Source organism: Hylaeus volcanicus, chromosome 2, assembly GCF_026283585.1.
Source record: "Hylaeus volcanicus isolate JK05 chromosome 2, UHH_iyHylVolc1.0_haploid, whole genome shotgun sequence".
Lineage (NCBI taxonomy): Eukaryota > Metazoa > Arthropoda > Insecta > Hymenoptera > Colletidae > Hylaeus > Hylaeus volcanicus.
In genome coordinates, this window is record NC_071977.1 from 18511469 (window position 1) to 18525929 (window position 14461).

At 36.1% G+C, this 14461-nt stretch overlaps 1 pseudogene; it reads right to left on the minus strand.

Annotated features, from left to right (window-relative positions):
- Nucleotides 1-340: 340 nt before the first annotated feature.
- The window catches only part of LOC128873013 (titin-like), a 145364-nt pseudogene continuing 131243 nt past the window's right edge, over nucleotides 341-14461 (minus strand).

A 14461-nucleotide genomic window follows, 5' to 3' on the forward strand; every position in this document is an offset into this window, starting at 1 on the left:
TAAAGTGTAAAGTGTAAAGTGTAAAGTGTAAAGTGTAAAGTGTAAAGTGTAAAGTGTAAAGTGTAAAGTGTAAAGTGTAAAGTGTAAAGTGTAAAGTGTAAAGTGTAAAGTGTAAAGTGTAAAGTGTAAAGTGCAAAAATGTAAAGTGCAAAAGTGCAAAAGTGTAAAGTGTAAACTGCAAAAGTGTAAAGTGAAATTAGATTTAGATTAGTAGGGACAACATCAAGGAACCGTAGCTGGCATTAGTGGTTCGTAGTGGGGGTTAATTTAGTTAGTTAGATTTTTAATCTCTCCAACTCTTGCGTGTGCGCGAAGTCTGTAAATTTTTTGCATAGAATCAATCGGGACGCAATATTCATTGAAATACTTTAATATACAATTTATTAACCTTCTGCCATGTCTTCTTAGATTCTTCTTTCATCTCGATAATGTATTCCGTAATTGGTGTTCCACCGTCGTTTTCTGGAGGTTGCCATTTGATCGTAAACGATGTCTTCGTCATTCCAGATACTTCCAGTGGTCCTCTCGGTGGTCCCGGTGGTTCTGTAGATTCGTTAATTATGTAACAATAATTTAACAACCTACTAAGTACGAAACTACAAGATAAGAGGAATTTTAAGAATGATTAGTACCGAAGGAAGTTCTCATTTTGACTGAATCCGATTCCAAAGGTTCCGATGCTCCAACAGCGTTTCTGGCGATGACCCTGAACTTGTATTCCGCATTCTGCTGTAGTTTGTGCACACAGAAGCTTTCTACCTCTTTGTCGATATCGACAACCTTCGTCCAAGTCTTGCCTGGCTCGCATTTCTCGATGGTGTACTTGTCGAGTTCGATTCCGCCGTCGTCGGCTGGTGGTCGCCATTCGATGGTAACGCGGTCTTGTCTGATTTCTTTAAAGATGATCGGCCCTTGCGGTTTGCCTGGTTTGTCTAAACGATTTGAAATAATTGTATGAGTATTCAACATTTAATTTATATTCAGACAATTATTATAGTCTTAATTATAAACTTTATATTATACTATCGTTTCGACCATTTAAAATAAAATATGGTACGTTAAATTTGTAAATTGAGTTAAAGTGAATCTCATATGATAGAACATCTTTTGTTGTGTTTCTTTTTCTCATATAAAATTACGTTATTATATAATGTAAAAGAAACATTGTTTGCCATATTCTTGCTACCATTTTACAAGCATTGCATTAATTTCATTTAATTTCACAATGTATGACATAAATTAAATTGAATTTTGTATCAGAGAATAGACATTTTTTTTATATTTCATTTTATTATATAAAATATTGTTATTATATATTGTAAAAGAAACGTTGCTTGCCATATTCTTGCTACTTCTAAAATAATATACCAAGAAATTCTGAAAAGGATTCTTATTTTTCACTGGTAAATATAAACAAAATGTTTCTATATAGCTCTTACAAGAAAGTCTGTCTAAAAACAAAAATTCCAGTAAAAACGAATACAACCATCATATATATTAATATAAAAATTGTTCGAAACGCACCTATGACCCTGAGATGTAAGTCAACCGAAGAGCTACCAGCTTGATTGGTCGCTTTAACTGTGTAGGTAGCAGTGTCTTCTCTGACGAGGGAGGAAACAGAAATTGTAGACGTATTTTCTTCAGTACGGATGGTCACTTGTTTCTCGACAATCTTCTTGTTGTTCTTCGTCCACGTTACTTCCGGTTTCGGGAAGCCGCTGGTTTGGATCTCAATCTTCCATTGACCGCTCACTGGTAGCTTCTGGTTTGCCAAGGACTCGTCGAAAGTAATCTTCGGTGCTTCCTGCACCTTCAGCTCGCAGGTTGTTTCTGCTGTTCCTACGTTGTTCTTCGCCTTAACTGTGAATGTTGCCGATGAAGTTTCCGTTGTTTCCGTGATGGTGTATTTCGTCACGCGATTCTCATACGTGATGGTGCTGTCTTCGAACGGTTTGCCGTCCTTCAACCTGGGAAACATTTATTCATTAATTTTTGTAATTATTGTTTACTATTAATTTAACCACCGTATAGGCAGAGATAGATTTTCTATGAAGTTAATGAAGCTTCAACATCAGACCGTATATAGAAGGGGTTCTTAAGGGCTCTTTATTTGTTGATATTTTACTATTACTAACATCTATGAACAATGTGTACCTGTTGTTTTTCTAGATGTTACAGATGTAATTTTAATTTCAGTAAAATGATTGAAATTTATTGCGATTTACTATCTGCTTTTGGTGGTTATTTTGTGTGAGCGAATCATAGATGTATTAAAATATTAATTATGCAGTTTCCAACTTCCTATTTAATTGAAAATGATTTCGTGCTGCTACCCAAATACTAACTAAGCGAAGAAATCTCTTAAAAATATAGAAAATAGGTGACATAAAGTATTATTAAATTTTGACAGCCTAAAGGTTTCCATTAAAACTTTAAATTTCATGTAGTTTGTTACTTGCATATTAGTTTAAAATTACAGTAAATAGTTTGTTTTCATGAATCCTTTTATAATGCAATTTCAAGCTCTTCAAAATTAATGTGGATGAATTAAGAAGCAGACCTGACGAAGTGGACATTTGGTTCAAATCGATTAAGAAGCACTAATCAACAGCATCTTACGTACTGAAAAGTTATGTTTTATCTGTTCAAACAGAGATACTTACCAAGTAATTTCAGGTGTTGGTGTTCCACCAATGACACACGAAAGAGTAACCGTTTCTGATAGGCCTACGACGACACTCTTCAGAGCTTCCAGAACAACTGGTGGTTCCGCGGCTGACGGTTTCGATATTTTCACGTATGGCGATGTTGGCGATGTTTCGCCTGGGCCTGCTTCGTTCACAGCTGTGACTCGGAAGATGTACTCTTTGTTCGTGGTTAATTTCGTCACTTTGTGTGTTGTCTCCGTTATAGTTTCAGTGACCTTGGTCCAGCTGCAGATAGGAAAGAATCATTTGTTAATTATTTTATCGAGTAGAATGTTAATCATGGGATTATTATGGACGAGAGAAAATATTTTAGTCACCCAAGGTTACAGGTTGCATGATTTAAGTGAAGAACTCTTATGGGAATGTGTTTCCTTTTACATGGATATTAAGTTTGTTTGAGGTATATTCCAAAGTTGGACGTTGATTAAAAACTACGTTTGTAAAACTAAGTTATTTACTTGCCTGGAACCGCAAGTTAATTACCAGCATGCAATTACTACATCAGAATTATATTTCTGACCAGTACAGCAATAAATAAAACAAATGTTTAAGAGTATCTAATAATGATTATAACAATCTATTAGGTAATTCAAATTCCGTTTTTCAATTTGAATTTTGTTAGAATCGAATCGGACGATTCCACGCCAAGTTACATGGTACAATGAGGGTAATACTTAATAATTATATATTTTAAAAAAACAATTGTTTAAGAGTATCTAACAATGACAGTAACTACCTATTAGATAGTAGAAATTCCACCCTTTAATTTGAATTTTGGTAGAATCGAATCGGACGATTCTACGCTGAGCTATGACACTTCAAAGTTTCTTATTTTATTGACAATTTTAAATGACTGACAGGCGCTGTGACTTGCATATACAAGGTGTTCCAAAAATGTTGTAACACCTTGAAAGGGGTGGTTCGGGAGGTGATTTGAAACAACTTTTTCTTAGCGAAAATGTCGTCCGAGGTTTCGTTAAGGAGATATTAAGCGAAAACCCCAAGCAATGAGAGCCGGTTGAGTGTAGGCTACGCTCCACCAGTATACTCGCGCTCTGTTTGGTCAGTGTTTTCCGTTAATATCTCCTCAACAAAGCCTCGGACAACATTTTCGCTAAGGAAAAAGTTGTTTCAAATCACTTCCCGAAACCACCTCTTTCAATGTGTTACATCATTTTTGGGACACCTTGTATATACATATAGCGTCCTTGCAAGGCCGTTTCAATTCCGAGAAATACTAGTAAACATTGTAGTATTTCCTGGAAGGGGAACTCCTCTAAATTCCGTGACATAATAGTAAACATTGTAGTATTTCCTGGTTGGAAGATCCCTCAACGTTCTTTGAAAGAGAAACATGTATATCCATTTTTCCTGACGATCGATTTTGATGAAATTTGGTATACAGAATATAAAAATTCAAAATGGCGGATACAACATAATGACACAACGTGACGCAGGTTGTGGCGCAGGACTTCAAGGGGGTTGATGATTATTGCAGTAGAGGTGATAGTTCTCAAAGGTTATCTAACTTCATCCATTACAAAAAAAAAAAAAAAAAATGAAGTAAACAGTGTACTTACGTAGTTTCAGTCTTCTCTTGGTGTTCCAGGATGTATTCGACGATAGGCGAATTGCCATCCGAATCTGGTTTCTTCCAGTGAAGCGTGACACTGTCGTCGGTTGTTTCGAGTGGTTCTGGTGCTCCAGGTGCGCTTGGTACCTCTGCAAGATACACGCAAGGTATTGTTTAATGGTATTCTATGTCCATATTTTAGTTAAAGAAATAAGAAAATATTCTAACTTCGATACTCACGCACTATGACGACGTTGATATCTATACTGGCCTCGCCAACGCGATTCGTCAATTTCAAAGTGTAGTCGCCAACGTCTTCTTCTTGGACTTTCTTGATGGTCAAGGTCGCGGATTCTTCGTCGATGGTCGGCGCAGTTCGCTTGGACTTTGTAACCACGTGGCCATTGACTGTCCATTCGCTGGTTGGTCTTGGTGTTGCACTGAACTTCACGGTGATCTCGACGTCGTCTCCTTTCCTCACTTTGTACTTCTTTGGTGTGTCTGGGTTGATCTTTGGTGGCGTTTCGATCACTGTAAACGTGTATATATGCGACATTAATTATGTATAAACAATTAATATTAACAAATTATTAATTGCATAAATAAATAATAGAAACAGGTTAAAAGTGAATCGTGCAATGGAGACTACCTCTGAATGATATAATTCTTTTGTAGAGAAACTGTATTAATACAAATGCATGTTGCATTTAATTAATTTAGATGTGTTCAGATTGTTTCGAGTTTTACCTTCGACTCTTAATTTCGATGACGTTTTCACGTTTGTCACTGCTGCTGTGTATTCCGCAATGTCTTCCGTCGTGCACTTCTTGACGATCAATTTCTTTACAGTGCCTTCGTCGACGATGGTATATTTCGGTGACTCCTTGATGACCTCCGTTTTCCTATGACATTATTACAATTTAATTTATTTCATGTTGCTACGATGATATATAACATTTCTTCCTGAATGTTTATCGATAATGTCATCATTAATATTCTATTATCATTTTATCATCGTTAACATTCGTACAATAAACAAACAACGTTTCAGCAATATTGCAACGTCATATTGAAGATCTCATAATAATAATAATATTTTTTATTTATTGTATCACTAAAGGTTTTTCAAAAGAGGCTTTAAGATCTTGTTTTTTAATAACAAAAATTGTGGTGGATACATACGCTTCATATTACAGATTTAATTGGAATTATGTGTACTTTCGCTTAGAATTAAAATAATTCAATGTATTCTATACCATTTATACTTTAATAGAAAATAAACTTTCAGAGCATTTTTTGAAAAACCCTTTAGAACTAAATATTTGTCTATTACTGAATCTAAATCAAAATGATCAACATGTTTAAAATGATATTACTGACTTATAATTGACCCGTTCATTCCACAAATCGATTAACTTCATAAAACAAAAAGTTGAGAAATACGATCAAAATGGACTCTGAAATAAATTATTTATTATTCAATGGCGAAACAAATTTTATCGCTTAATGGCGTTAATCTTAGTCATTCAGAAAAGGTATTATAAATACAGAGTGTCTCACTCAGGGTGTCGCAAAATATTCATCATTCGAAAAACTTTAAGCCATGGAAATGACCTTGAATGACATTTCAAGGTCAACATAATATAGGTCAATGAATTCGTCTTGAGATAAGCTATGTGTCTAGCGTGAAAAAAAACTACGTTTCCATTTAAAAAAACAAAGGTGACCTTCAAATCTCGGAGGCGCCTCCACATAGAGAAAAACAGTGTACACCATTGAATGTCCCTCTTCAGATAGAGCATGTTTCGTTTAAACATTTTTTTCGAATGATGAATATTTTGCGAGATAATCGTCTGGAAAGATTATAATGAGACATCCTGTATAATAAGTTGACTGTACCAAGTGGTTTGACACTTACATTTAAGATTTTCCAAAAAGTGGAGTTAATCGATTTGTGAACGGGTCAATTGTACATCAAGCAACAATTCCAATTATTGAGTTTCTTCTTATTTATTAGTAAGTTTATCTTACTTGAGCCACGTGACTGGAACGTCCTGAGATAATTCAATGACGAAAACGGCATCGGCGTTCAAAGGCACCAGAGTCACATCTGGTAATTTGGTAATGAAGTCCACTCCAGGTTCCTCAACAGTCAGTTTAGCTGACGAGCGCTGTTGGCCAACCTCGCAAGAATAAACGCCCGCGTCTTCCGGTTCCGTGTCGTAGATCTTCAGTCTCTGCCTCTTGCCATCGATCGACAGTTGAACGTGTTCGGAGAACTGTAATTCTTGACCGTCCTTGAACCATCGTACCAATGCGTCTCCTTTTGTTAATTCGATCTCGAAAGTTGCCCTCTCGCCTCTTGCTATCGTCACATCTTGCATCTTGGTGATAATTTCTGGTGGCAATTCTGTAAATATTTGGAAAGTAATTCATTAGTATTATTTAGCAAAAGACTCACGATATTATAATATTAAATTAAAATATTAATCTACTATATGTAAAATGTACTCTTGTTCATTTTTTAGACTTCTACATGTTCTAGATTTTCTATCAACTATTTTTTACTACAATGCATTTCACTGACAACAGATCATATGATGTTTACAGTGTATCTGAAACCTGCCATTGTCCCGAAAACGAAATCATGTAAATTGGGATCGTTTTAAACTTTTAAATGTGTAGGCCACCCATATCAGACAAAGTTTTGCCAAACATTGCATAAAATACTGTAAACTTGCTTTTTTAATATGTTGTTAGGGATCAGTCAGATAGTATAAATCTAGATGTGGAACCCTCAGAAACGTAAGTCTAGTGATATTTTAAATGGTTTCGATTGCTTTGAAGGAATTAGCTTCCTATTTCACGATTTGAATTCATAGGCATAGAAGATTTGCTGTACTAGGTTCATGATTAATTATAACATTGATAAATCAATGTTTACCTATAACAGTGACTTCCGCAGAGCATTCTTGATCCGGAAGGGTACAAGTGTATTCTCCCTCGTCGTGAACGGATGTGCCTCTGATGAGCAACTTCCTGACAGTGCCATCTTTCACAAATTCTACTTTTTCTTTTCCTGGTCCCAAAGGTTCGCCGTCCTTGAACCATTTAACGTCAGCCGTCTGCGATGTGATTTCAACCTCCAAAATGGCGACCTCGCGTTCCTTCACCTCGCAGTCTTGCAATTTCTTCACGAACTCAGGTTTCGTGGCTGTAAAAGTGAATCGAGTGTTAAATTACATGACTCAATGATTCAATCGCTTTCAGTGAATAAATATAAATAGCAAATAATGATAATAATTTGTATTTCTCAAAAGAAATCTTGCACATTCACAATTTGTATCTAGAAAATGTGAAGCAGGTTTAGATATCCTGACTTACGTATTGATATATTTCCAAATATTTAATAAAATGTAAAAATAAAGAATATTAAAATAATTTTAAATATTATTACACGAAACTGTGATCTAAATAAAAATGAAAGAATATTTTCTTACTTTTGTTTACATACGCGTAGGGACACATGTATTAAGGAATTCATTCTTAAGTTTAACAATTTATTTAATTATTAATCAACACATACCTTTCACCGTGACTTTGCTGGCCGTTGATTGATTTTTCACAGTGCATTCGTAGAGTCCCTCGTCCGTTGGACTCGACTTTTTGATCACCAGCTTATGGACGTGTCCTTCCTGAATGATCTCGCGGTGATCCATTCCACTGACCTCCTTATGATTATGCCACCATTTCGTGGAGACGGTGTGAGACGTTTCGCAAGTCAACTCCAGAGTTTTGTACTCGTCAATGACGACTTCTTTTTCCAGCAGCTTCGTGAATGTTACTTTGTCGACGTCCACCGTGACTCTTGCGCCGTGAGACGCTTTTCCAACAGGATTGCTGGCGACGCATTTGTAATCGCCAGCGTCCACTTCTGAATCCGCGTTTCGAATTTCAAGGGTAATGTTCTCACCGTCATACGTTTCTGTGATGTTCGGGGATTTCTCCAAGGGTTTGTTGTTCCTGTTGAACAAAATAAATCAAAAGAAGTAATTAAATTAAATTAATGAAAAGAATTAGTTCAATCTTTGATTTTTAGTTCAGATGAGGACAACGTTTTGTGACATTAGTGATATCAAATTAATTTTACATAACTGAATAGAAAAAGTTAAAACTCTAGTGTTTCGTTTTTAAAAAATTAGAAATTGTTTTTAGATGAGTTTCCTAATTGTACTTCATATTTATATCCATCGTTTTAGTAAACAATGTATAATGAAGTTCATAATTTTTCCAATCGATATAAAACAACAATAAACAATTAATAGATATCATTTATCAAGATCAATTGTATGTTTTATTTATTTCGAACAAAATATTTCGTACTTAAAAAGATTAATAAATCGAAGAGTACTTATTAATAAGAATTTCGATACCAATTATTATTTGCCGTGACAAGTAGATATGTAAATTCAATAAATAATGTCCATAAGTTTATGCCATACAGAATAAATTTCCCAAAGTTAAAGTCATATTTCGTTACATTGAGAAGATGTAATTCAATAAATAACTATACCTTAGCCACGTGACTTCTGGTACAGGATTTCCAGTAACCTTCGCCACCAGCTTGAAGGTGCCTTTCTCTGGAACGGTAAGTTCTTGGAACCGTTCCGTGAAGAGTGGTGGTTCTGGAGCACCGCTTGGTATTTCTATAAAATGTATATGTATGTATATCGATACATTCTTTGAATTATCAACGATATCGATTCTTCATGCACGTGATACAAATAATAAAATGGCGCAAGCAAAAGCAGAAGCATATCCTACCCTTGGTAACACTGAAGTGTTCGTACGTGTGATGTTCGATGTTAATGCTCAGCGAAGACTTCACGTTTACTGAAAAAATATATCAGCGAAGCGTTTTACGGCGTCAATATAAGCGTGATGTAACGTTTTTCGATGGGCTTGAGTGTAAGGAAAATAATTATTAATTAATAATCAAAATTACAAGCAGTTATGAAAATAAATTTAAACATTTTTATAAGATATCTTGAATTGCTTTTCATATTTTTATTAAAAATGCCAAAAAATTCTCAATTTTCAGTCCAAACTGCAAGAGTGTACCCTTAAATGGTTAAAGCATAATGTTAGAGTAAATTTCTTTATTTCTAAATTAATTTCTCTCAATGTAAGGTGAAAACGCATAGTAAGCATTAACAATTTTTGCCAACAATGCTGAATAGAAGTCTTACTTTCAACTGTTAAGGTGGCTTTAGTCTCTGCGGTGCCCAGATCGTTGGTTGCCACCACAGAATAGTCTCCAGTGTCCGACACTTGAGGTTGAATTAGTGTCAGTGTGTTCACGTGGCCATCTTGTTTCGGCGTTAAGCCCTTCAACGGTTTTCCGTTTTTGTACCAGGTAACCTTAGGCGATGGGTTTCCGACGATTTGAGTAGACAACACAACGGTTTCCCCTTCTCTCACCACGTATGATTGTAGGGGTTCTAGAATTTCCGGTGGCTCGTGTTTACCAGTCTTCACCTGTAGGCAATATATACATGCCATTTAATGTTATACTTAGAAACATGTTTCTATTTGCAAGTGGCAGTCACTTGAATTATTAGGTTCAGAGAGGAAGAAATCATTGATATGGATAATTGAGTCTCTAAAAATTTTCTTTTTGGAGAATGCACTATCAAAATTTAAAATCACTTGTTAGTGTGGAATGAATTTGCCCAATAGGTTTTTTTATTTCATTCATCTTTGGATCTACACTTCTTTAGAAATGAATTCATGATTCAGGATCTCTAACTAGCGATCCATATGAATAAATAAAAATGAGTTAAAAGTTAATTAGAAAAATTTGTAAAATTTTCTGTTAACGATAAAGAGTAGTTATCACGGTAATTCTCTTTGTCCATCTTCTTTCTATGAATATCTATTAAATATATCAACAATTAAAAGTTGTCTTCGTTGAAATAGAAAAACTTTTCATGAATGACAAAATAATTTAACTTTTAGTTCAAAGATAAAATTTATGTTAACTATTCGGTTAATAATTATGTCACCATCTACTAGACATAAACTATTCTGTTTATAATTTTAACAAACTTTACTCTACATAAATTGTTCTGTTTTCAATTTAAGCAAAATTGACAATAGTGAAACTGTTCTCTATCTCTGATTCATTCTTTTTCTTTCTAAATGTTACTTTAATTGAATCATTATTTTCAAGATGTACGAACCTTCATAGGAATTTCGATGGTAGCTTCACCTTCCCTGTTCCTAGCAACGATGGTGTACTTTCCTTCCTGCTTCTTTTGAACCTTGGTGATCTTGATCACGCTGCAGTACATATGCATGTCGCTTTCGGTGGCGACCAGGATGTTCTCTTTGGTCGTGATTTTCGTGTCCTTGTAGTACCACGTTATGTCTGGTTCTGGCACTGCTACCAGGCGACATTCTAGTATCACGTCGTCGCCCTCGTTCACGTATTTCGCTTTTGGTTTGCGAGAGAATGTCGGTGGTATTCCCTCCAAGATGTCGGCAAGGGATGATTCTCTGCACGTGTTTAAATAAGTTGCATATGTAAGTTAATTAACAAAAATCGGCATGGAAATGAGCATACTTCGAAGCAGGAAGTATATAAAGTTGAAATAAAATTGTGTCTTGAAATTATGTTGAGATTGTTTAATCAGAAGTACTTCAAATCTCTAACTTTGTTTATTTTTAAAAGTGGAGATATGTATATACTCGTTCAGGATGAATTTAGTTTACAGAGTAATGCTTATCAAGTCTTTTTCTTTGACATCATAAGAGTGACTTCACGGGGTGGAATGCGTTTCAAAATTTTATGCCATTTAGTGCTACAATATTGTTGAATATTATTATTATAATAATGTTACTTAAGACCCTTTCCAGAAGGAAATACACATTGTGACTGTAGTAATAATTTTTAATATAAGTTCATTAATTCATCCACGACCGCTAACGTGAATTCACGTCACTTCAAATTCTATTCCTGGCTATGAAAAAATTATGAAAATCTTTTTATTTTAGACACTACATATTTACAACACTGATATTTCAAAAAATATTTTTTAATTTTTATTTTCGCCCTAACGATACTTTGGCGATGTCCAGCTTCTAAATTGTATTATTTACGTTGGTACTCGGTATTGTAATAGAAACGTAAATAAAATATTTTCCAGTCGGGAATTTGTTAATAAATAAATTTTGTGGAAGGAAAACATACCTAGAGAGACTCTTCCTCGATGGACCAGTTACGTCTGATCCATGATCGGAAAGAGGTGCTTCCACGACCAACTCCGTGGTACTGGACGCGAATCCAGCTGCGTTTTTGGCAACGCAGGTGAAGGTGCCAGCATCTTCAGGGAAGACTTCCCTGATGATCAGAGTCGCCACATTATCGTCGTCGTAATACATTTGGAAGTCAGGGGACGGCTTGATGATTGCTGTTTGTCGGAACCAGGTGATTTGTGGTCTTGGTAAACCTTCCACTTGACATTCGAACTGGATCGTGTAACCATCTGGCGTGTGAATTGGCTGCAATTTCTCAACGAATCTCGGTGCTGATGATGTTTCACCGGGCGTGGGTCCTGAAACATCGTGGACTCGTTAATTGCCGATTTGTAATATATATAGCAATGTTTTAGCAATTATTTGTAGCATTACTAGTTTCACTATATTTTTAAAATAATAGTAACATTTAGGTTGACCCTAAAATAACTACTTTAGATAATACTACTGTACATGAAGTCGCAGTATAGAAAGGAAATATGAAAGCGACAAAATCAGCTATTCATTGGAGTATATTTTTTTTCCATAAGCTGTGTTAAAATCTGATTGACTGGAGGACTTACTTTCAAACACTGGTAATTTGTCGATCTTCTCGTGCAATTTGCGCTGAAGATAAAGAGTATAGTGTACTTCGTTGAGAAGATATTGCGCTGGAACCCAACCCTTCTCGTCCGTCAAATGCTTCTTCACGAACCACCAGTCCTGATTGGTGTGATCTACAAAAATATTATGTATTTAATACCTTTCTTGAATAAACATTATAATGTATGGCTTTTCTGCCAGGAAAGCATAAATCTACCGATGACGTAAACTCTTTCCCCTTCGACAAGATTGATGGCTTCGTCAGTTTCTGCCACGTACGAGCAGATCGAGAACATAGTGTCGCCATCGCGAACAACGTACTCGATCTCTTCTGAAAAATTTCACATATTATACAATTAATACAACAGCACAGTCAATCATCGAAGACATGAAATATTCCAAGTAAATAAAAGCAGAAATTCACGATTCTTCTGATATAGTTATTTAAAAATAAACTAACCTTCTTCTGAAATGTCCTCTTCTCTGGTGATACTAAGCGTGGCCTCTTCTGCAATATTTTACATAATGATATAAGAAGGATCCAATAATCGAAGAATTATGAATCTATATTCGTTAACACGATTAACTGTGCATTTAATATGAGCGTAAAATTTAAGCGATAATTGTTTAGGTTATCGATACTCGGGAATACCGAGTAAATATTGCTGTCAGAATTAGTATCGCGATAAATCCTTTATCAAACGTTTTGTTGTCATTTCATTGAAGTACGTTATATGGAGTACCGATATGCTTTTCATTCGCAATGGATTAAGAAGCAAGGAAGTAGGTGTGGTGTATCTTTTGGATGTATAAGGATATTAAGGGCGAGCATACTCACTAAAGCTCGATAAGTCTGACGAACGTTAATTTCTACTTTAGCTGAAAGCATGTTACATCAGATTAAATGTTATCTGCGAAGACGGTAATCGGAAAATTCTGTCGAACCTTCGTCGTACGTGGACACGCGTCTCTTGCTCTTCAACTTTAACTCCAAGGACTCGTCGGTTTCTTCGATCGAGTATTTTCTTTCGCGTTTCAATTTCAGTTTGACATCATCTTCTTCGAAGTCCTCGACCTTGTACGGTCTTGGTACCTTCTTCTTCTTTCTTCTCAACGGCAGATTCATCTCATCCGTTTCCAATTCCTCTATGCTGTAATCATCCCTGCCTTCGTCGTCCGATTCGTCAATGATTTCTTCTATAATCGGACCTGAATCGTCTTCAACTTCTTGCAGAATTCTGATGGTTTCTTCGCCAGCTTCTTCAGAGTACGTCATCGGACGTTTCTTTGACTTGAGACGAACTTTTCCAGACATAGAGATATCTTCTTCCTCGTACGTGTTCAAAGAAATCTTGAATTCCTGTTCCACATCTTCCTTGGTCTTCGTGCTGCGAGGCCTGAACGTCACATTCTCTGCTTCCGTTACCTCCTTGATGTCTGGTCTAGGTTTCTTCTTCGGCCGCAACTTTCGAAGGGTAACATCTTCATAAATTTCTTCGATTGGTTTAGGAGGTAGCTTCGGTGGTTTTCGTTTGAACGTGAATTCGTGTACTTCCTCTTCTTCAGGTTCAACTTCTTCGACTCTTCGTATCGTCAGTTCTTCAGCTGTCTCCTCTTTAACCTTTCGCACTGGTTTTTTCTTCTTTATTTGCACGTCGGTTGACACTTCTTCTTCCTCTGCAGGTTTCTCAGGAGCACGAGTTTTCTTTAGGGTCACCGCGGTTTCTTCAACTTCCTCGGTGACAAGCGGTTTCTTCTCTGGCTTCTTCTTCTTTTTGATGGTAAATTCTTCGGGTGATTCCTCGACTTCGGTGGGCACCACTTTCTTAATAGTTATCTCGGCAGCTTCTTCTTCGACAACGGGTTTCTTCTTTGGTTTCTTTTTCAGAGTCACCTCAGCTTCTTCAGGTTTTTTCTCTTCTTCAACCGGTTTGGGTTTCGTGAGAGTCACTTCAGCAGTCACGTCCTCTTCTTCTTTTGGAATTGACTTCTTTTTAGGTTTCGGTTTGAGAGTAACTTCCACTGGAGCTTCCTCTTCTGGCTTCTCTTCTACAACAACCTTTTTGATCGTAACTTCATCAGCAGCCTCTTCTACTACTGGCTTCTTCTTCTTTGGTTTCTTTATCTCTACCTTTTCAGTTACTTCTTCTGGAGATTTCTCCTTCTCCTTTTCTTCTGGTTTTTTCAGTGTAACTTCTTCTGTTACCTCTTCTGGAACAGGTTTCTCCTTTGGCTTCCTCTTCTTCAAAGTTATTTCCGCTGGAGCCTCTTCCTCTGG